We start from the raw sequence: 24,523 nt of genomic DNA, 5'->3' as shown, positions 1-24,523 counted from the left end.
TTTTATCATATTGCCTAGGCTGGTCTTGAACTCCTGGGCTCAAGTGATCCTCCTGCCTCCACCTCCCTAAGTGTTGGAATGACAGGCACATGAGCCACTGTACCTGGCCTCATTTCTGAACCCTATTGATTTGTTAATATTTTCAAAGAATCAGCTCTTGGTTTCATTAATTTTCTCTCTTGATTTCTTGCTTATAATTTCATGAATTTCTGTTCTAGTTTTTATCATTTATTTTCTTCTGCTTATGTTGCATTTAATTTGCACCCCTTTTTCTAGTTTTCTAATGTGGAAGCTTAGATGACTGATTTCAGATCTTTCTTTTTTTCTAATATACACATTTAATAGTTTAAATTTCCCTCTAAGCACTACTCTCACTGTATCCCACAAATTTTTATGTTTGTTTTCATTTTTATTTAGTTAAAAATATTTTTGAAATTCTTTTATAATTTCTTCTTTGAACTATGTGTTATTTAAAAGTACGTTGTTTAATCTCTAAATATTTTGGGATTTTCCAGCTATCTTTCTGTTACTGATTTCTAGCTTACTTCCACTGTGGTCTGAGAGCAGACATTGTATAATTTATAGTCTTTAGAATTTACCAAGGTGTATTTTGTGGCCTGGAATGTGGTCTCTCTTGGTTAAAGTTCCTCTGGCTTCTTTGAGAATTTGTTTGTATATTTTATTTTCTATAGTTTGAAAATAATATGTCTAGATGTAGTCTTTCTGCCATTTACCCTTGTTGGTATTTTGTGAACTTTCTGCATCTGAGGTTTGGTGCTTGACATTAATTTGAGGAAATGCTCATTCATTACTGTTGCAAATATTTCTTTGATTCCTTTCTCTCTTTCTTCTTCTTCTGGTAATCATTCATATGTCACGTCTTTTGCAGCTGTTCCACAATTCTTCAATATTCTAGTTTTGTAAGTCTGTTTTCTCTTAACTTTTCAGTTGTGTGGTTTTGCTTGAGATATTCTCAAGCTCAGAAAATCATTCCTTTGTCTTGTTCAGTCTATTAACAAGCCTATAAAAGGCATTTTTGATCTCTAGTGTTTCCTTTTGGTTCTTTCTTAGAATTTTCATCTCTCTGCTTAAATTGCTCATCTGTTTTTACATACTGTCTAGTGAAATCATTAGGACTCTTTGCATATTAATCATTGTTGTTTTAAATTTCTAATCCAGTAATTCCAACATTCCTGGCATATCTGAGTCTGATTGTGATGATTGCTGTGTCTCTTCAAAATGTGTTTTGGCCTTTTAGTATATCTTGTAATGTTTTCTTAAAAGCTGGCCGTATGTACTGTGCCAAAGAGGCTGCTATAAACAATCTTTTAATAATGCAGAGGTAAGGTACGGGGAAGAAGTGTTCTATAGTCCTATGACTAATTATCTCTATTTTAGTGAGCTTGTGCCTCTGGACTACACTTTATACATGTTTCTCAGTCTGCTTCTCCCCACCCCTTGGGACAGGATGGCTAAAGTGGGATGGAGCTGACTATTTCTCTTCCTCCCAGGTCAGTTTGGCTCTGATAAAGTTACAGCAGGTTAAACTCCAGTAAAAATAGTTTCTCCTGAGGGTGGACTTTGTTAAGAGAACTGAATGGTCTGATTTATTTCAAAATGGTTCCCTTGCTTCTCCACCTGCCAGCAACACAAGGGGATTTTTCTCTAGTATTCACCGTGAGGACCTGGTAGAACACCAGGAGGCAACATTCACAAAAGTGTGGGACTTGCCCTATGACTGTGTTCTCCTGGAGTTTTTAACCCTCAGGGTCGGCCCCATCAAGTCTCCAGCAACTTATCAATTACAGTTTAGGTTTCGCTATCCTGACAGTTGTTCCTGCTCATGGGTTTCTGTTGCAGTAAATTGTGATCTCTGTGATTGACTGTTGATCTCTCCAATTTTGGGTATAGCAATTTGTCCTGCAACCTCCCTTCTCTAAGAAGAGTTCTTGATTTTTCATTTTTTTTTTCGTCTTTTTACTTGTTAAGAAAAAGTAGTGACTTTCAAGCTTTTAGATGCCAGTCCACCCCCGGCCCCAAAAAAGAAAGTCCATGTTTTCTCTTTATGTTACCATAATTTATAAGTTTAATATTCCATTCTGAAACCATAATTCATTTTTTCTGTGTTGGCATATTTATGTCTTAAAAGCATCTATGGTGGAATTAAGGAAAATGGCTTCAGATTCTTTTTGTCCTTCCTCTTCTCTTTATGAAAATATGCTTCCATAATTTTTATTTGACCACTTATTCATACTAAAATAAAAATGACTGATTTAGTCTATTATAAGCATGAGAAACAAAGATATATTGCCTTAATTTCAGGCTCAAATCATACTTTGGGACCAGAATCACTTATCTAACATTTTTGTATTTGTGTTGTTTTAGAGTTAAGATTTTTTGAACTTTAGAAAATTTATATAGTAAATATATTCTATGTTACATAACAATCCCTGCAGGGCTTGGGGCAGAGCCAGGTAATCAAAAATATTTCTTCAATAAAGTATATAATCACACTAAGTGGCATAAATAAAGACTATAAATCACTTTACATCACTTCAGATTTTCTTGCCCAAAAGGTACCAAATTTACCAAATTATTTTCAGTTTTCAGAATATTCTAAATGTTAGACCTGCAGATATAGGATTATGCAATAATCTATGATAATTTCCAATTTATAAACATAACTTCCATTCAGCGTCTTGACTACTTGTTTTTACTCTTACATCGCATGAATCTGTATTTTCCACTTTCATATAATACCATTGTACACCCATTACCTTTGTGAAAGCCAGTTAATTGCATAATGAGTAATGTTTATGTGTATCTACATTTTATTGTTTAAATTTACTTTTATTATGGTAATATCACAACAATAAATTTATATGGTGGGTTGTTAACTGAGTTGACTGAGAATTAGTAAATTTGTTTAAGTTCAAATTAGGTGCATTAAATTTACATGTGTTTTTCACATTTATTATCTCCAGTTAAATTTGAAGGGAAGAAAACCACTTTGAAATCATATACAATGCCACTGCTTCCTTATGTTTCTGGAAAATTATAGGCAGCATATTTTATTATTAAACACTCAGGATCTACAGTCAGAAACTATTTAATTTCATTTCTGCTTCTTAGATAAACTTTGGGAAAAATAAATCCTTCAAGACCCAGTTCTCTTATTGGTTAAAAAGAGAGAGATGATGATACTAATTACATGTTATGGGTTACTGTAAGTTAAAATTGTGGCAAGGCTTATAAAGTTTTCATCATAGTTTCTAATAGGGGCTTCAGTACATTTTAGTATTACTGTTAAAAACAGAATATCCTCTTAGGCTAGTTCATAAAAAAACAAGCAAACAGTATAGATATTTATGAAACCATCTGGGTATTTATGTATAGAGTTGACTGCATTTGTTCCAGAACATTAACATGTTTTTGATTTCTAAATCTTCTTAGTCAACTAAATCAACACTTGGGTTTTAATGTGAATGAATATCATTATTCTAATATTCTAAGCATATTCTAATATTTTATGAGATAACATAACGAAAGTATAGGGTAAATATATCAGTTAACTTTTGTTGCATATACACCATCCCAAAAATTAGTGGCTCAAAAAAACAAGCTCCCATCTGTTTAGTAGAAAATGGAAAATTTCAAATATTTTTGTAAACTGAACTTTATAATGTTTACACTTTCTTAATTATATAGACCAATACATCATAACAGACACTGGAGATTAATATTTATTCTACATTGTAATTGTTTTTAAATTAAAACACTTCCATTTCTTACTTGGAATTGGAAAATTTCTAAATGACAGCCCAGCGTAGCTAGGGATTGCCTGAGAGTGAAATTAAAATAGAGCAAATGGAAGTGTTCTTCTTTATTGACTTAGCTGCATCGCTGAGCCTAGTTTGTCTATGAATCATTTATTTTTGATATCAGCATATTGGCATTTCCTATATAAACAAGAAAACTCTGTCTTTGATATGAGATTAATGCTGCTTAGATATTCATAGGGGTAGATTCACTGCAGAAAGGGGTTTGCACAGCTATTGAATAAATGCCTGGTATATTTTCTGGCATAGATACACCAAATTTGATACTGAAAATTAGTCTTGAATAATGCGTGACTCTAGACTTAACATGTGTATTTAAGACTGTGTAAAGGCACAGAGAAAAATACATTTGTTGCATTTCCTATTCTACTGCAGTTTATCTCTCAGTTTTAGTAAGAAAGAGGGTTTGCAGTTTTAACTTTCCATGGACAAGCTCCAGAAAATAACACATACAGAAAGTATTATATTTTCATCTCCTTTTGCCATGTGCTTGTTCCTCACAATCATTCCTGCTGACCCTTTACCTGAGTTAACACTTCTCATGTATATGCTGTTTAGTTTTTCTTTTTTTAATCAACCTCTCTCCTTCTTTCCCCCTTCCCTTCCTCCCTCCCTTCCTGCCTTCCTTTTTTTTTTTTTTTTTTTTTTTTTTTTTTTTTTTCCTGCTTTCTTCTATTTACAATTTTTGGAGGGATGATTAATTCTTAAATATTTATTGGATATTGTGCTTCATTAAAACATAACCACATAACTACCTTGGATACTGTATTTATAAGGCATGGCTCTCTAGAGAAACAGAATATATATTTAAAAGTTTGTATATATAAACTTTTAAAATACATATTTATATATACAAAGAGAAAGAGAGAGAATGTGTGCACAAAATATACAGATTGCCCCAGTTAATATCCAATAGCCAGAAACTGCTGTAAAAACAAGAGCTGATTATTCAATTTGAAGGATGTCAGACTGGAGAACTTTCTCTTACTCTTACTCAAAGGAGAGTCAGCCATTTTGTTTTATTCAGACCTTCACTGATTGGATATGGCCCATCCACATTATGCAGAGCTTTTCTCAGTGTATTGATTTAAATGTTATCCAAAAACACCCTCACAAAAACACCCAGAATACTGTTTGACCAAATATTTCATTACCCTATGGCATAGTCAAGTTGATATATAAAATTAATCATCAAAGATATCATTCATTTAAAAACCTTCCCCTGCCCCCCACCTTTTCTTTTTTAGATGGAGTTTCTCTCTTGTTGCTCAGGCTGGAGTGCACTCGCCGCAACCTCCACCTCCCAGGTTCAAGCGATTCTCTTGCCTCAACCTCCCGAGTAGCTGGGATTACAGGCATGTGCAACCACGCCCGGCTAATTTTGTATTTTTGGTAGAGACGGGGTTTCTCCATGTTGGTCAGGCTGGTCTCGAGCTCCACCTTAGGTGATGCGCCCAACTCGGCCTCCCAAAGTGCTGGGATTACAGGCCTAAGCCACCCCGCCCGGCTGATTGTTCTTTTGGCACCACTGCACAGGATGTGCTGTAACTTAAAGGTTGAGAATTAAGGCTCTGGAGTAGGACTCTCTCTTTCTGATACAGACTGGTAGTAACATCGGAAAATGATTTAACATAGCTCTCTCTCCATTTTCTTGACTGTGTAATGGAGTAAAGTTGTGTGACCTCAGGCTTAAAATTAACTTTCCTGAGGTTGTTTTATCAAGAAAATAATAATAATAAAACTATTGTCTATGGTAGTTCTAAAATTTAATTATAATTATATAGAGAGAGAGATAGAGAGGGAGAGAGAGAGAGAGAGATCCATAATTTTAACTATCAAAATTAATTGAATTTATATTTTATTTGGTGCAAAAATGTCTCATGTTGGACCTTCCCCAAATAGCTCACAAGAGGATAGCTATAACGCCCTTACCTTGACACAAATTCATCTGTAGCCCATTTTGACTCCCACATGTATTTTCTTTAAATACAAAATTATTTTCAATTTGGAATTTAAGAGGTTTGAGCTTAAGTATAATAATCTACAGTAGCTTCCATGTATTCTATAGCATGTAATCTAAATTATTCCTAGGGCTTAGTCTTTTGATTTGAAATCTCCCTACTATAACTTGCTCATAAGTTAGGTTAGGCTAGTGTTTTAGTCTAGGACCCATTACAAGACAGACAAAACCGGCATACTCATTTGATGAGGGAAGGTTTAACATAGCAATTATTGAACTATAATAGGGGAGTAGCATTAAAGACTATCTTTGTGAAGAGAACTCTGAAGGGCTTTGTACAACTGGATGAGACTATATAAGAAAGGACAACTTAAAACTGCCCTACCACCACCTCCAACAACTGGGATTCAGACCTCAATGGAAAAGGTACAGTTTTAATCTACTGACTGGTAGGAAAGTTCACCTGCCAGTCAGAGTAGGTAAACCAGGTTAACCTATAGACCAGTGCTGGTTCAAAGTTGTCATGAAAGCAGGAAACAGCCTTAGGTGCAGTCAAATGGAGACTGACTGGCAGGTAGTCATAAAGGAATCAAGTGTTAGGAGCCCAATAGCTGGCAATGGCATGTGGCCTGGCATGTAAGGTTGGAAGGCCGGCAGGAAATAACTCCTCCAACACTGGCTTCCTGAAGCTGATGGGTGAGTGCTCAGAGAGATACTGGAATGGAGTTGGTGAAAGTCACCAGGCCACAACCTGGGCTTCTGCGAAGTTGCTGAGGGACAGTACATTCTGGGTATGCAGCTGGGGTAGCATGACCTTGAATGTGGACACACACATTCTCTCTCTCTCCTCTCTTTACTAGTGGAGCATTCTAGAACAGGAAGAGCAGTCCCTTTCTCATGTAATGTCTCTCTCCGCCCTCTATTGATGAACAATAACATGATTCTCGCTGTTAAGAACAAATCTTTAGAGTCTAGGTTATTATGTCAGAGCTAGCGCTAAGGAGTGAATTTGGAGCTGAGAGGAGATAAATTGGTAATAGGCACAACCTTTTCCTCTGGTTACTCAGCTTCCATATGTGTTCTCCTACACACACACACACACACACGCACACACACTTGAACTACTGCAAAACAATACGACAATGCCAAATGATCCAACTAGACTACACTGTAGTAAGAAAGCAGTACCTATCTTTTATTGGCTCATCAAAAATATTATTTATTTCTTCATGAAGAACAGGAGGTTCTGCAGCACAATTGTCTTTCAAGAATTAAGAACTTAGGCTGTTTCCTTTTAGAATTTTGTGACCTATGTGTACTTTGTTTCTAATTGTGAAGAAAGAGGGAGGATGGAAAATACTCATTCTTAACTGCTTCGGTAACAAGTGACACATCCTACATTCCTTCTTTTGATGTTCCATTGCAGAAGTTTATTGTGTGACCCCACCTAGAAGCTTTGTGGCTAGGAAAACATAAGGAGTATGTAGATACATGATGAGCACCAAACACACAATAAATTGATCAAGTGAAATAAAACTGAGAACCATGATCATATAGCATGCATAGTTCCGGTGTTTTCACAACATGTCAAATGTGTTATTTAGCACAAGACAACAGTGCTGTTTTCTGAATTCTACTTGGGGATTTTAGTTCCCTTGAGCTGTTATTTATTGCAAAACATTTCTCATGGGTGTGTCATTGAATGGAGGCTTAGTCACTTGTTTTCAAGAAAAAAGAAATAGGATTTGCCCTTTTCGGTTGAAATAATATGACAACAGAAAATGATTTGTAACTGGCAAAGATAAAAAATAATGAATTTAAAATTAGATGTGTGTCAAAGCAATACATGTTTACTTCAAACTGTTTTTGCGTAAAAATATTTGCAAGCAGAGAGCTGCTAATAAGAATGAAATTAAAACAAAATGTTTTTTAAACGTCTGTATATTCTGACTTTGCTGTGCAGGTATCCCCAGAGTGCACCTTGCTACTGACTTTGCCCTGTGGATTCTTTAAGTCACACTTTATAAGGAGATGGCTGCTCAGTAGACTTATGCTTAGTTACAGAAATACATATTTTAGCGCCTCTGGATTATCCATTTTAATGTAGGATAGCATCTGGAGATATTTAAGAAATATAAAAATCAATAAAATAAATGTATAAAAATAATGAAAAATATAAACTAAAATATATGCACTGCTTATAGGGATGGCGAAATGATGGTTGACTTCTTGCTTACACTTTTATGTATTTTCAAAAATTTTTTTATGTATTTTGCGATAAACATATTTTGTTTTACAACTGAAAAAATAGTAAATGCTTATGTCAATGTGTGCTTTATGTTTTATGAATGTATTAAACACTTAATAAATCTGACCGTTATTAGAAGAGTTATGCCCTGATAATGATTACATGGTACAAGGGATTTTACTGAAACCAATAATACTGTTTTGGGTGGTTTAAGAAAACAATTGCAATTTTACTAATGAATGTATTACATGAATACCTAATAACATTAAAGCATACATTCAGATTAATTTGGCCTATATGTGCATAGGGCAACAATTTAAAAATATTGCCTTAATTTATCATAAGCACTGAATTGTTCTTTACTTATTTATGCCATTTGCATTTTTATTCTTCAGTGAAGTTTTATAATATTGTCTCAAATTTTTCCTTTACTAACTTTTATATTTATTCCAAGAGTCCTCATAGTATTTAATGGTCATTATGAATAGAATGCTTTTTGAAAAGTATTACAGTGTTTTCAAGTTAGTTGTTTCTGATATTAAAAAGTGCTAATCAGTTTTGAAGATTGGGTTTATATCATGCAAACTTGCTGAACTCTCTTTTCATTTCCCATATTTGTGTATAAATTCTCTTGAATTCTTTTTGAAGACACACATATTTGAGATATAATGATAATTTGGGTTCTTTCCTTCTGATCTTTATCTAACTCATCTTGTCTCTTTGTGTTACCCAGCCCTTCTAGTAAAATGTTGAAGTAGTACTGATTATGTTTCTCTGGTCTCTTATTTTCATTGGAATACTTTTATAGTTTGATCATTGACTATAAAATTTTTGTGGGATCTTGGTCTGTATTTTTTACTAGATAAGGTATTTACATTCTATTCCTACTTTGCCAAGAGTTTTTATCACATACAAATGTTATGTTTTATTCTTTTTTGCATTTTTAATATGTTCATATGATTTCCCTATTTTAATCTCTGTAAACTCAATTTGGTTGTGCTGTGTTCTTTTTGAAATATATGGCTGGATTTGGTTTACTAGTTACTTATGACATTTTATTCCTAAGTGAAATTGGTCTAGAGTCACCCAATCTCACAGTCTTTTATCTAGCTTTGATGTAAAGTTTGTACTAACATGAAAGAATTTTGAATCTTACAGGGTTTTTCTTTACATGGGAATAGTTGCATCTGAGGTTATCCATTCTTTCAGAATTTGGCAAACCCGCTTCTAAAATGACCTGGAAATAGAGTTTATTATGTATTTATATTTTTGAGTATATTTACAGCACTATTTTCTAATCAAGAGAGTGTCAAATTAGGGCCTAAAAGCCTAAAAACCAAATCTAATCCACTACAAGGTTTTGCTATAAAGTTTAGTGGAAAAAAGTCACACTCATTTTTTTAAAATATCATCTGTGGCTGTTTCCATACTACAATAGCAAAGTTGGGTAGTTGGGACAGAGACTATGGCTTGTAAGAGTAAAATGTTTAGTATCTGGCTCTTTATTGGACAAAATTTTCAATCCTTGGTATAATCAATTATTGAATGGATTTTGAAAATTATTTTGCTCTATAAAATTTTCTTATTAATTGGAATTTCAAAGACTTTGGCATAATGTTTATTTTATTATTTTATGATACAGAATGTGTAGGGTCTCTCTACTAATTCCTCATATTATCCTAAATATTTTTATAAACTATTTTGTTTATTCTTTTTTCCGTAAATTACTTAGAAGTTTAGTTTGTTTATTTTATAATTCAGAAACTTAGGAGATATTTAAAACCTGGCAATTGAGCAGATTTCTTCCCATAAAAGATTACTTATCTGATATTTTCTGTCATTAAAATAAAAACTAATAGGTATAGTAAAAAGAGGGTATGGAACTGAACTAGAACAAATTAACTCTTCTGAATCCTAGTTTTATTCTATGTGTTACAAGAATTACAACAGTTACCCAGTTGGCTGTTTTGACTATAATAGTGTTGTGTTTTACCTCTAACTTGGCTTAGGAGAAATCTCAAACTGACTCATTAAGTCTCACTCAAGTACAAACGTACGAGCCTTCCTCAAGTCCAGAAACCAAAGATGTAAAGGTCGACTTTGCTGGTGAAAAGGTGGCAGTGAAATTAGGAAGGGATCTATCAGACAAAGTATAGGAAAACAACTCTGAATAGTCAGCTGGTATGACGTTGACTACCATCAAAGTGAAATCCTCAGTGAAAGCCACTAGAAATGACAGTTATGTATTCCTTAGGTCCTGGTGGTGAGTGCACTTACTCAGATGGAGCCTAGACAGTTTGTGAACACTGATTCTGCTCTTATGGAACCTCTTGGTACTGGCACTGAATGGTGTGCCTTAAAGTGAAGGTGAGTGATCCCTGGATGGTGACTTTTCTCCTTTCTACAAGCTTCCTGTAAGTTTGGTCTCATCCTAATCCAGACCGATCTCCATTTTTCTCTTTATATCCCTTGCATCTTTTCTCATTTCCTTGACTCTTTTAGAGTTCCTGGATGGGAAGATTATCTCTCCTTTATCATTTTTACCTAATACAACTATATTTCATAAGTTTTCACATGTCCTTGAGCCCTATGTTTGAAATCCAAAAGTTAAGAATCATCTTTTGTTTCTGTGATCTTATGTGTCATCCTTTCTATGAGTAGTGAACATTCACATGACTGGCTCAAGGAGGAGGTGGCCAGAATTTATAGAAAGGAATACTGAGAATAGAAACCTCATCAATTAAGATTTCAGAAATATCTTACTCCATGAAGATTAAAAGAGGCTATGAATAGATAGTGCTTACTACGTATCAGGTCTCAATGTAACATCAGTTTTCTACTCTAAAGGATAATGTTTTGCAGAGTTGGTACTAAGATCACAACTTTTGTTTACACATTGCCTGATGCCTTTGACCTCACACTTTACATCCCCAATTAAACATCTGCTTATTTGTTACCTGCATAAGCCACATTTTTAACTCAATTCCATTTGCCAGCTAATCTTCAATTTGTAAGCCAAGGAACATGAATGAACGCACATGAGCAGGATGTGGTAAGGATAATGTAGACACTGATTAATTGTTCTCACATTAAGTGGGAAATTTCTCTGAGTATATTGTCTGTGATTGTACTAATCAGTAAGGCCACGTTTATTTGAGAAACTGCATTCAGTGGGAAACACTTGATTCAAGAAAACAATGGACTGTGTAGACAACAAATTTAGAATTAGAGATTTGGCAGCAAAATTTTAAAATTATCACAAATATATAAACCAATAAGACATGGTTTCCATAGGGTGTACATTTATCAGTGTGAATAAATATACACCTTTCCTGTAATCATATTTATGACATGATCGTAGACGCTGACTATAATAGTCTTAGAGGTATAAAGCATTTCCCCTATAGGAGGCAGTTATTCTGATTCTTAGGATCTAGGTTTGCTAGTTACCTCAAACAAAAACAAAGTAAATAATACAATTATGTTGAACATCTGTAAAATGTCATGATAGCAGCAATCTCTTTATAGGTTTATTTTGAACAAATGGAAATTTGAGAACCTGGGTATGTGAAGTGGCACATTTATTTGAGGTATTTAGGCCATTTATATTTAGAGAAATTATTGTTACGATTGCATTGACATTTATCATTTATCATCTTTTTTTTTTTTTTTTTTTTTTTTTGCTAACTCTACTTGTGCTTTGTTCCCATTAGTCTCTTTTTCTCCTTCTTTTGGATTATTCAGTATTTTTTATAATTTCTTCTTTGTAGGCTATTAGCTATAATGTTCTGTTTTGCTATGTTAGTGGTTGGTTTGGGATTTTATTACACACCTTTAAATTATCAATGTCTACTTCACATACTATTATACCACTTCGCATACAGAATGCGAACCTTACAACAGTATACTTGTATGTCTCCCCTCCTAGGCTTCATTGTCATATATTTTACTTTTACACATTATAAATTTATAGTATATTATATTCTTGCTTTTAACAATTATCTTTTAAAGTGGTTTAAATAATAAAGAAATTTTTAAAATATTTACTCAGTTATTTTTGGTACTCTTAATCGCTTTGTGTAGATCCAGATATGCATTTATTATTTCCCTTCAATGTAAATAATTTTATTTAATGTTTCTCATCGTGGTCATCTGCTTCTGATGAATACTTTCCATTTTTAATATATGAAAATGTCCTTAGTTCTTCATTTTGAAAAGTATGTTTACTGAATGTAAGCATTTAATGTTGGCAGATTTTTGCTTTCAGTACTTCAAAAGTGTTGTTCCACTTTCTTCTTGTTTATATTGTTTCTGATGGAAATCTGCAGTTATTGTTATTTTTCCCTCTGGACGTGATTCTTGTTCTGTAACTGCTTTTATGATTTTTCTCTTATTATTTATTTTGTACAACTTGATTATCATGTGCCTTGGTGTAATTTTCTTCTTGTTTCTTGTGTTTTGAGTTTGTTAGTTACTTAGGTATGTGGACATACACTTTTCCTCAAATTTGGAAAGCATTTAGCTCTTCTTTAAATAATGTATCTGATCTCTCTTCTCCCGTCCTCGTGGACTCCAGTTGCAGATGTTAGGCTATTGTAGTTGTCTCACAGCCCACTGCTGTTCTGTTTATTTCTTTTAATTATTTTTTCTTCCTATGTTTCATATTGGATAATTGCTCTTGCCTATATTTTTTATTTCTGTAATCTTTTCCTGGAATGTCTAATCAGCCATTAATCTTAGTCAATGTATTTTTCATCTCAGACACTTTCATTTTAATCTCTAAATTTTGATTTGGGTATTTTCGTATCTTACTTGTATCTATTTAACTTTTTTAACACGAAATATAGAATGAATACTTCTCTCAATATTTTTGTCTTTAATTCAGTTCTACTATTTCTATCAATTCTGGGTTATTTTAAACTTTGATTATTTTAAATTCTGGTGTTTTTTCCCTTATTTTGGGTCACATTTTTCTGCTTTTTGCATGTGTGATCATTTTTAACTGGATGCCAATTATTATGAATTTTGCCTTCTTGGGTGCTAGATATTTTTGTATTTCTATAAATATGCTTCAGCTTTTTCTTTGGACTTCAGCTGAGTTACTTACAAAAAGTTTAACCTGCTTTGGTCTTGCTTTTAAGATTTGTTAGGCAAGACCAAATTCATATGTAGTGTAGGGCTAATCATTCCTTACTGCTAAGTCAAGAATATTCTGAATATTGTTCCCAATATACAATTAATTATAAAGTTTTCCAGTGTGACTGGAAGGAATAGACATTATTTGCAGCTCTCTGTGAGTGTTGGGTGCTGCTCCCCCTAAACTTTGTGATTTATTCTTTCCTGAGCCTCGGGTCGTTTCGTCACATACGGGCACTGATCAGTACCCTGCAGAACACTCACAGGGGACCTTCTGCATGTTGCTGGAGTTTCTTTGTGCAGTTCCCTCATCTTCAGTAATCTACTTTTGAACTTTAGCCAACTTGGTCACTCCAGACTTCTAGCTCAGTCTCTTCAATTCAGGCCACATGCTGGGTTCTGCCTCAGTTTTCTTCCCTGCACTACAGCCTAGAAACTGCATGCAGCAAGCTTGGCCAATAGTATGGCTTGACTCATTTGTTCACCATCTCTCAGGGATCACTGTACTATATTGCCTGATGATGTTCAATGCCTTGAAAAATGTATGGTTTATATGGCAGTATAGAACAGTGATCCCTGAAAGATGGCAAACAAATGCCATATTGTTTCATACATATTTTATATGTGCATGTATGACTATGTATATGTATATATTTAAATTTTAGAAGTTGTTTCAGTGGAAAAGTTGTTTCATCTTGGTCAAACTAAGATTCTCATGTAAAATTTCTGATTTTTTTAAATAGAAATATTTTAGGTTGAAATTCAATTGTCATAAGTATTTGGAGAAATGCTATCAACTTTTGCATACATATCTTGTAGTGAAAGTTATCGTAGCTACCTTTAGCATGAGGCTATAGGTAAAGAAACATTTATCAATGATTAAATATTAAATATTGAAGTAGGTTTATTAAATAATGTTAAAGAAATGAGAAGGAAGAAAATAAAAATAACATTTAGAATATTTTTGGAGTCAGTAAGCATGACTTCTCATTTTCTTATGTTACATTTTAGTTACAATTATAGAATTTATACTTAGGTCTTCTTTGCATTTATAAAAATAGCCAATGTAATATAGCCTAAAGAATAGAAGAATTAAAATTTTCATTTGGGCTGTTATTTCAATTTGTTAAAACAACATTGATTAAACACTGTTTTTAATATTATTTTAATGCATAAAAACAAAAATAAATAAAACTATTTAAGTTGACATTGAAGAAATAGATATAACTGCTAATAATTGCCTGATTTTATTTCATTTATAAATTTAAACAGGGGCTAAGTTAACATACATTTGAGGAACACAGTTGCTATTGACCATGGCATGTGGTCTCTGCAGGATCTGGGGACTAATCAAAGGAAGAATTGCCATCAGGTAAATAGTGAAGACATTCCAGTTGGAGGTAGATGTTAGTGAGCATGATACTTTACATTACTACCACAGCTCCTAGAATGGTAGTCTGACTAATAATATGGCGCTCAAAGTATTCTTATTATAAATTTTACTGAATAAATATTTCTCAATTTGCAAATGGACTAAATACACTGTAAGGTAAATGGATGTGCTTTGGTCAAGAATAGGCGGAGGCAGACATCCAGGCCTGCATGACTTAGCAAGTTAGGAGTGCAGGTGCACAACTCCTCTTGTTATATAACTTGTTTGTGTAAGCTCTACTCGTCTCAGTCACTATTGTTTGTAAAAGTTTAACTGTCCTGCTGACACTGTACATGCAGCACGTGCCCTTAGAAAGAAAGAAATGCTGCTGACGCTGTAAAAGAGAGCTTGTTGTCTTGCAGATGGACAGGAGGGAGCCAGGAACTAGCAAGTGTGCCAGAGAGTACAGCTGTTTGTGTGGGAGTCATAGGAGCCTCAGAGCCGGCTGCTAAGAGTGGCTGCAACCAGAGCAGACAGCTGAGACAAAGGCAGATAGTGTGAGAGAGGTACTGAATAAAACCATATTTCACCTGCCCATGGCCCCCCTTGAGTGTTCTTTCATCTATCCTCCACCCATCCACCCACTCCCCTCAGACCTCAGCATGGTCTGAAACCTCACAGTTGGCATGACATACACAAAAACAGTTGATTTGTAAAGTTGTATTACAAATTTTAAAAAGTTTATTAAGCAAATAATTAAATTAATAATTTGTTCAATATTAACCTCAGAAAACTAATGAAATTACATATATACACACACACGCAGACATACACACTTAACACATGGAGTCAATGGAAGTATTTTAAATATGTATGTAGCTACCATTCATAATACTGTTTATACAGGAAAGTACATTCTGATAGGTAACTTGGTACACCAGAATTTTATTCTTCATAAAATTATTAGAGTATTGAGGACCATTATAGTTATTGGGAGTGGGGAAGATTATTACATGGGAGATAGCCACTTTTGGGGAATTATTCACTTATTACACAACCACATATTTTAAAGAAATATGTATTTGCATACAAGAAAATTTCTCTGTTAGTTGCCTATTCCCAGAAAGTTCCAAACTGAGGAATAAAACAGAAGCACAAGTCAGAGATGCCAGACGAGAAACATGCTCCTTTCCCTCATACCCTTTATTTTCTTAAGGGTATATGTGCGTTGGGGGCAATCTTTGCTTACAAGCTGTTTTAATATGAAGATATGGATTGGAAAAGGATGTTTGATCGGATCACAAGAAAGAATGGTGATGATGATGACTTATCGCTGGCTTGGAAATTTAAATGTGAATAGATTGATATTTTGTTCTTTTTCCAAAGGTATTACATTATTTGAAACACCAAATAAAACCTAATATTTGTAGAGTTCATCACAGTTTTAAGTCACTTTCACATACGGTGTCTCATTTGATCTTTAAAACCCATTGCTTGAGAAATAGAAAAGTTGATTATCATATGCATTCTATTATACATAAATAACATAAACTACATGCACTGAAAGTTCACTTAGCTACTAAGTGTTCAAGGTATCAGCCATATAAAATTGCAGCAATTTCAGTTTATTTTGTCATGGATACCCAATTGCTTAATATATTAAAAATCACTGAGCCTTAAAGGCCTATTTAACTTTTTAGAGCTTGTACGATATATTATTATACATACTTTATTTATTATGCCTTATTTATTTAACAAAATGCATAGCAGTGAAGCCTTTTAAGGCCTCCTTTGAAATGAAAGAGTTCCACAAACTCCAGTATAAAATAAGATTATGGATTATAATGGCAATAATAGCTTCTGCTTCTTCCTCTCTACCTTAGTTACTAAAAACTTTCACTTTCAAGGCAGTTGGAGAATTGGTTTACTATTTTTTTAGTACCTTTTTTCATACAGTGTTTCTTAGAATTCATTTGGTATTGCATTTTCTCTATTCCTTTACTTTTTCCCTTATTTTCTGTATGTTTGCATTCAATTTCAGTACATATTATTTATCATCATTCCAGTATTCTTTAAGGAGGATTTGTCGCCTACATGCCTTTTTCCCGTCTATGACAAATGAAAAAAAACCAGTAAACCTGAGCTCATATCCTGACCTACCAGCTGAAAAATTAAGGCCATGGTTCTGGCAATTTAATCAAATGTCTAGTTTATATGCATAAATTCTGAATAAATAAAATTACGCAAAAGGACAAGCTTAATGATCTTAAATCCAAGCCTTCTAACTAATGGACAAGTTAGAGAGAAATACTATGGTATGTAAGCTCCTCTCTTTTGTGTAAAAAGGTTATCCGGCCAGGCAAGCCTCTTAGACTGAGCATATTCAAGTCAATGAAGAGGAAACCATAAGCATTTTAAAAATACAACTTAAAAAAATGGCAGTGGGGAAATTTTGTACTTCTGAGTGGTGCAAGGAAATGATTGGAAGATTCTGCAGTTTCCGCAGGCAAGAGGTAAAACTACCCCCAACCCGGCCCAGTTATATTCTACCCCCACCTGCCAAAGCAAGGTGTGTGGTAATTGCTCCACTGAGAACAGAGCAGGGATGAAACCGCTTCTGATGTGTTTTATTGTGATTTGCATTTTTCTGCATAGTAATTAACAGGCTTTAATAAAACATTGATTTACATGCTGTTGCAAAGTGCATTATCTTTCAGGCTTTAAATTAAACGTTTCTGCAGCCTGTGTGTTGGTGGGAGTGAGGGTAGGGGTGGGGTACAGATTAGCTTGATTCTCTGCCCTAGGCAGAAAGTACTTTCTTCCCCATCTGGCCCCTCTAAATGCAAAGCCTTGGTTGAGCTTTGTGTGTGTGTGTGTGTGTGTGAGTAGTTTGTCACTCTCTAATTTCTGTTAAATTTCATAAGACCTGACAAATTTGCATTTACAGAGCTGTTAGATAATGTTTAGCACTTTTCATCTTCAAAGTGCTGTATAAATATTAACTAATCAAAGCTGCCAGCACACCCATGAGGCAAAGAAGTGTTGGTTTGTTGTTCTTTTTATCTTTGTTTACCTTATGTGAAATTTGTGAGATTACTGAATCTCTCTGTCTCTCTGTGTGTGTACACACACACACACACACACGTACATATATACACACATATATTTAACCCAGTGTTAGGTAGCTTTTTTCTTTTTTTTACTAATGGTAAGGATTGTTCCTTTTCTGGAATATGAAAATGGAGGCCTGTGACTTGTTACTTACCAAGTATAGCCTTGAATGTATGAACTACTGTATTCTTTTCTCCCTTAGATTGTAACCTTCATTAGTTAGAATAAGGGCTATTGTTTTTACTTATTTTTTTCTCTTGCACCATAGCTAACCTAATACTGTTTCCATTTATTCATTGACGTATTTCAACAACATTTAATGAGTGCCTCTCTATTCTAGGCACTGTATAAAGCACTGTGAAAACAGCTAATGAGTGCCTAAATTCTTCTCTTTGGGAGTATACTTGCTGGGTTGAAGTAGAAAATGGATTGCATACTGAGAATGGTATGAGAATATTAGGTAAAGGAACAACTTAGTGAATATGGATAGGGTTAAGAGAACTAACCAGCAGACCCAGGGACTAGCAATAATGAGAATATATCACTTACCTCAAAAACTAGATGGATAGGAGCGAGAATTATGATATAGAATTTACCCAACAAGAGATGTGTCGTTAGAACAATGAAATCTTTCCCAGGACTGTGACCAAGTAGGAAAGCAGTGGAGAGAGGACGTACTCCTAACTCTCCATTCTACCCACCTTTTATACCCTGTCAAAGCAAAGTATCAGCAAAAGATAAAGGGAGCCTGGGTAATTTGGCTCATAGAGGTCACAGGGCCCATTGTGGGATGTGGAAGGGTTGTGAATTGTACAGACACAGACAGAATACCCAGCAAAATAATCTTATAAGGAAAGCATACATATATAAATTTGTATATATATGGAAAAAAACACAAATATATATCTCTGTGTACACCGGAGGTGGAGAACATTATTCTGTTTGTAGGTATTAGGGAAGGCATTAAGCAGAATGTGAGCTTTGTTCAAGAGATCTATTATACACATGATGACTATAATTAACAACAATGTATTATATACTGAAAAATTGCTAAGAGAGTAGATTTTAAGTGTTCTTATAACAAATGGTATTTGAGGTAATTCATATGTTAATTAGCTTGATTTAGCCATTCCACAATATATACATATTTCAAAACACTGTACACTATGAATATGTACAATTTTCATTTGTCAATTAAAAAATTAAAAGAGAATGTGAACTTTAACCTAAACCTTGGAAGTTGATATTTTGATTGAATTACTTGGATTGTGAAGGCTCAGCATTGTTTTACTGGTTTGGAAAGGGATAACGAGAACAACTGCCCTTTAACTTGTGTATTTATTAGATATCAATTGACTACACTTTCAGATGTGTACATCACTGAAGCTTGGCAATGACCCACATAGTTTCTATTCTAACCATTTACTGAACGTTTTTCTTTTAAAGAAAACCATTAATAGTACATTTAAATTAATCCCTTGGAACATTTTTTAACCATTGCGTTTTTTTTTCTTTTCCTTAAATATTCTAGCATAATTTGGAAACATTTAATTATGAAAGCAAGTGTATCATAGCAGCTTTCCCTGGAATATTATCTAAGATCCAACATCTAACGTTAGTGCTTCCCTATCCAATTTCCATTTAATTTAATTAATAAAACCCACTGGATAAAGAATTGTTAGTTTTATTTATTCGAATAAGAAATTTCTATAAAAAATTGACTTCTCTATAGTTCTCAACCAAACAACACTTTGAAAACCATCCAGATCTTAATTATAACACAGGTTCTTCTTGCCTACTGTGCAAATGAAGCTGATTTATCAAGGCAGGGGAAGTGAAATAGAGAAAGAGTTTAATACACATGGACCCAGCTAAATGGAAGGCCAGAGTTGTGTTATTACTCAAATCAGCCTCCCTGAAAATTTTGCAGGCTAGAGTTTTTCAAGTATAGGTAGGCAGGCAGTGGGGTAGGCAATGGGTGCTACTGGCTGGTTGGAGACAATATCATAGGGGTGTGGAAAATGGTGCCCCTGTAGTGAGTTTGCTTCTGGGTGGGGCCATCTGGTCATCAGAAATGCCTGAAAAGACATCTTAAAAGGCCAATCTTAGATTTTACAATAATGATGTTATTTACAGGGAAGTTGCAAATTTTGTGACCTCTGAAATAATGACTGGTAATCATTTAACTATGAATTCAAGCACCTCACATCCTCCTAACCTGATAACCTTTTGTTAATTTTACAGAGGCAGTTTAGATTTTGAGAAGAGCTATTATCATTTAAACAATAAATTGAATTTCTCCCAAAGTTAGTATGGACCACACCCAGGAACCACTGAGGGCAGTTTGGTGGTTAAAGACATGATAGAGTTGGTTAGGTCAGGTCTCTTTTACTGTCATAATTTTTTTTCACTGTTTTTGAAACAAAATTGTAAAGGCAGTTTTAATAGTCTCTTTTGGAGTTCACCACGCCTTATTCTTAAGGTGAGAGCTACAGAGATGGGAAAAGACTGACAGCCATTCTAACTTCTTCCTGCTGACAGAGGCTGCACTTGGGATAGGGGCTGGCCCCAAGGTAAGAAGAGTGAAACCACTTTGCAGCTGTCTACATGTATTCATGGGTGCCAGGTTGGTGGTTAACAGACAACTACAAGATAATGAGTCCTAATATAAGGAATAAAATCCTAGCTTCAGAAGTCCTTGTAGAGTTGTTCTGAAGCCCTTATAATCCAGGTATATAACCCCAAGAACCAATCAGACATGGTGTCACTAGTAGAGAGTGATGTGGGTCACAGGTTCTGAGAAATACAAATTGGAATAAACAGGAAAGAGCAAATTTAGATGTACTGTGCCATATCTTTTTGGTTTTTAGTCCTGAGAGTATATCAGTTCAAACAGCTGTGTCTAATTCCAGGTAGTGGCATTGCAGATGGGCTAGGCCTCTATATGTGATGAAGGCAAATTTTTAATCAGGGGCATGTCTATGGAAACAGAAGAAAACTAAAGCTTAATTTTGGGCACAATCTATCCACATGTTATAGGCAAAGCATCTCTAGTTACAGAGGAGGAGGACAGTAGCAATAGACACATTTTTTCTTGCTTATATTACAAGGAGTAAGCTTTATCTTGCAGGACCTCAGGAAAAAGGTAGTATCAATTTCATTGAGTCAAAATCAGAAAAATGGAAGAAAAAGTTGAAAGCATTAGTTTGGGGACTTGTAAGCAAGAAAGAATTCAGTATTCAATCTGAATTGCAGAAAAATAATAAAGATGCAAAAATAATGGACAAGGCTAGAATCTAACAATAGATGTACTATAATTTTTTCTTCTGAAACAGTTTTTTCTCTGGTCCCCATTTTTCTTAGAGACAAATCATAGTTAGACGAACTTATTTGCAAAATAAGTCTTAGTCTTATTATATTTCACCTGATTATTTGCATAAAGTGGAGTGAGAATAATTATTTGTCATATAAGCTCTTTGTAAATTGGCTTTGTTGGAACTTTTTTCATAAGCTGTCTCAGATTAGACCTTTTAAAGCCTCGAGCCCACCCACAGATTTATCTGTGCCTATAAGTCCTCTATGCATTGGGTAGATGACTCTCTTCTCAAGGTCCCAAGGTAACAGGGGTTCATAGACCTGTCAGAAAGTGACATTCTTTACTTACCACAGGTACAGGGACTGCATAGACAAGATATGATACTAGTTTTCCAAAGGAGCCTTTTTGTTGTTCCTTTTTTTTTTTTTTTTTTTTAACTTCTTTTTCTAGAGCCTTTAGATAAAACCAAGTAGCTTTAATTGGCTCCATAAGTCAACTTTGATTCTTTAAAGCTGTCTTTTTATATCTGAAAGTATGTCATTCTGGTCAAAATCTGGTAAAAACAACCAGTGTCTCCAATGGTGTCCTGTTACAAGAGAAAATAGGTTCTTATTGAACTTATGCAAATTACTAGACTGCCGTAAATTAAGTATACTTACAAATAGTTTTCAAATTTTGGAGTAATCAGGTAGAAAAAATGAAATATGCTCCAAATTTTGCTCATAGGCATATACTTTACCCAATTGTTAAAAGGAATAAATAGATCAAAAGAAAGGGTTTCTGGACTCTGTAAAATAAAAGAATTAGCAATGTTTTAAACAAAATAATAATGAAAAGATTATTTGGCTCTTTTATTGTTTGGTCTATGTAATTAACTCCTGTTATGCCTGGTATTGGGCCTGCAGTCCAGTATCAACTTTCCACATCATAAACATATCAGCTTTCCACATCATAAACACATCAGCTTTCCATGAGTCCTAGAAGTTCCTTTTTTCTCCTCTCTTTCAATGACAAAATTTCCAAAGTTATCAGAGGGCTGTATTCAACAGATACCCACAGAATCTTACAGCTTGATTATAAACCACCTTTTGAAAGGGATCAAAACAGGACAATTATCTGTGGATGACAAAAATCTTAAGGCAATGACAGTTTAAGCCATAATCAACAAGGAAATCTGTCATCTCTGTGACACACAAAAATTTAACATAACAATCATAATTATTACTGATAACATATTCCTAACATATAGGAATCTTATACTATTCCGGAACAAATACTAACATAACCCAAAGAAAGTTAAACATCATTTTATATTTGATGATGTATCCTATATGGTTTTAATATTCCAAATAAACCAAATATGTCTCTTCTGGACTTCAGGGAACCTAATTCTTAAATGATGAATGAGGTCAAAAAAGGACTGAATTTAGACTTTGATTTTGAAAGTTTGTCATATATCAAAGGTTTAAAATACTTGATATCACAATACAGAATCCAAAGTCAATATAAGTTAAATTATTAGCCAAAATGATACTTTAAAACTTTTCAAAGGTTTTTAAAGCAAAAACCTATACTCATAAAGGACAGACATAGCTTTTCAAAAAATAAGACCCAATAAAGACAGCAGGAGGCCAACTGAATTTGTCTCATCTCTCTTCTCTCTCCCCTCTTCTTCTTGTAAGTTATTCAAAAAGCAAACAAAAATCTTTCATTATCTTTTAATATTATATGAAATTCTTGTTAAAAAGAAAAAGACAAATTTCACCTTTGCATTAGTATATTATTAACTCAATTCCTAATAAAACTTTGTAAACAAATAGATCCAATCTTAATCAGTTTGACTATATGGTAATACTTCCCTAAATCTTTTATAACACTTTACAATTTTCTGTTAAAGAGCAGATTAATGCTCTGAGAAAACTCTGTTATTGAGACCCACGAGCTCAGATTCTGGCCCTGCATCAGTGCGCTTTTATTTTGATGTTCAATTTATGGAAAAACTAAATAATGTATTTTTAATTTTATCCAACTTGCTCCACGTAGAATTTTTTTAAACAAGATTACTCTTTCCCAAACCTTTTACAACTTGCTTAAACCTTCAGTTTTATCCTATATTTTTTAAATATTTGAAACAATCCTTAATTTCTCTAAATAAGACAGAATTACTTTTGAAAACATGTTCCTATACCTTTTTATTAATAACACATAACTCTTATTTTAAATGTAAGCAATTTTAATTGAGTATCATGTGTAGAGTCTATGACACAGGACAGAAGTGCAGATAGTGTCAGACTCTTTCCATCACTGGTAGGGAGCATGGCTACTCCACATGTCTCCAGGCATTACCTAGAATCTAATGGCTCCAAAGCATCCAAGTTGAACAATAATTAAAAGTCATAGAGCAGTGTTATAACCTTAGAGCATCTAGCAAAAAAATTGTACCTGACCTGCCTCATTCAGACAAAATGTGTAAATTTTGGAGACATTTTAGTTTTACCAAAATTCTTTAAAACTGTCTTTATTTTTCAAAGATTATTAGAGTGACATGAACAAAAGGGCATTTAGGTTTTTATTTTCCTGACAAAATATTTGATTTAAGCACTTATTATTTTTAAGCCAATTAGTTAGAGCTTTTTCATATATTTTGATAGTGAAACATCACACATATGACACATTCAAGTACACAGACAGAAGCAGATTTGGTAGAGTGATAAGATTTGTTATTTGACTGTTTTTTAAGTTTCTCTTTCTTATGTTAGACCATCAGTCTCTTGATTACCTGTTCCAGGCCCTAACAATTGTCAGGCATGCAATTCCAAATTTGCATCTTTAAAGGGATAATTCTTAAGTGAAGCAAAATAGAAAATTCATATTTTATTTACACCAAGGAAAAATGGTATGGGTAAAAGTTCAGTCAAGATGGCCAGGAAAACCAGACACTCTTACACATGGAGATTTCCTTAAAGACTTAAGTTTCTTGATTAGGTTATTGGCTTTAGGATGGAGTCTTTTAGGGAAAAGGGTCAGGAAGGCCTAATTATCAGGTATAGCTGGAAGGCAAAGCAGATCCACAAGATAAGGATCTAATTTTTACAGCAAACTCTGGGGCCTCTCGAAAGGGAAATGCTATGGGAGAAGATAGTGCAATGCTTTCACAGTGTATCTTATTGAAAGGACATTTCCTCTAGGCTGCTGGGCAACCCAACACCAATTAGGCCACTCTTTAATTAGCTCATATCCTATTCTACACTTTGTCAGTATCCAAGAACATGCTTTTCTTATGTAAACACTCAAAGAAAGGAATGCCATCCTGAATTAATAAATAGCCACTGTAAGCAACTGCCATCAGTCATTTTTAAAAGTGTATTTCTTATCTAGCTATTATACATCAAGGTTAATTTTTCTCATGATGCAAAGTAATTTCTTGTTCCCCTGTCTACAAAAGTCAAAAAGATTGGATACAAGCGCAAGGAAGAACATACAGTAGTAAATGGGAAACAGAATTCAATTGTCTGAGAAGTTTTTACAAAAGAAGAGTGGG

Source organism: Chlorocebus sabaeus, chromosome 22 (assembly GCF_047675955.1).
Source record: "Chlorocebus sabaeus isolate Y175 chromosome 22, mChlSab1.0.hap1, whole genome shotgun sequence".
In the NCBI taxonomy this organism is placed as follows: domain Eukaryota; kingdom Metazoa; phylum Chordata; class Mammalia; order Primates; family Cercopithecidae; genus Chlorocebus; species Chlorocebus sabaeus.
This window is presented reverse-complemented; position numbering follows the sequence as displayed.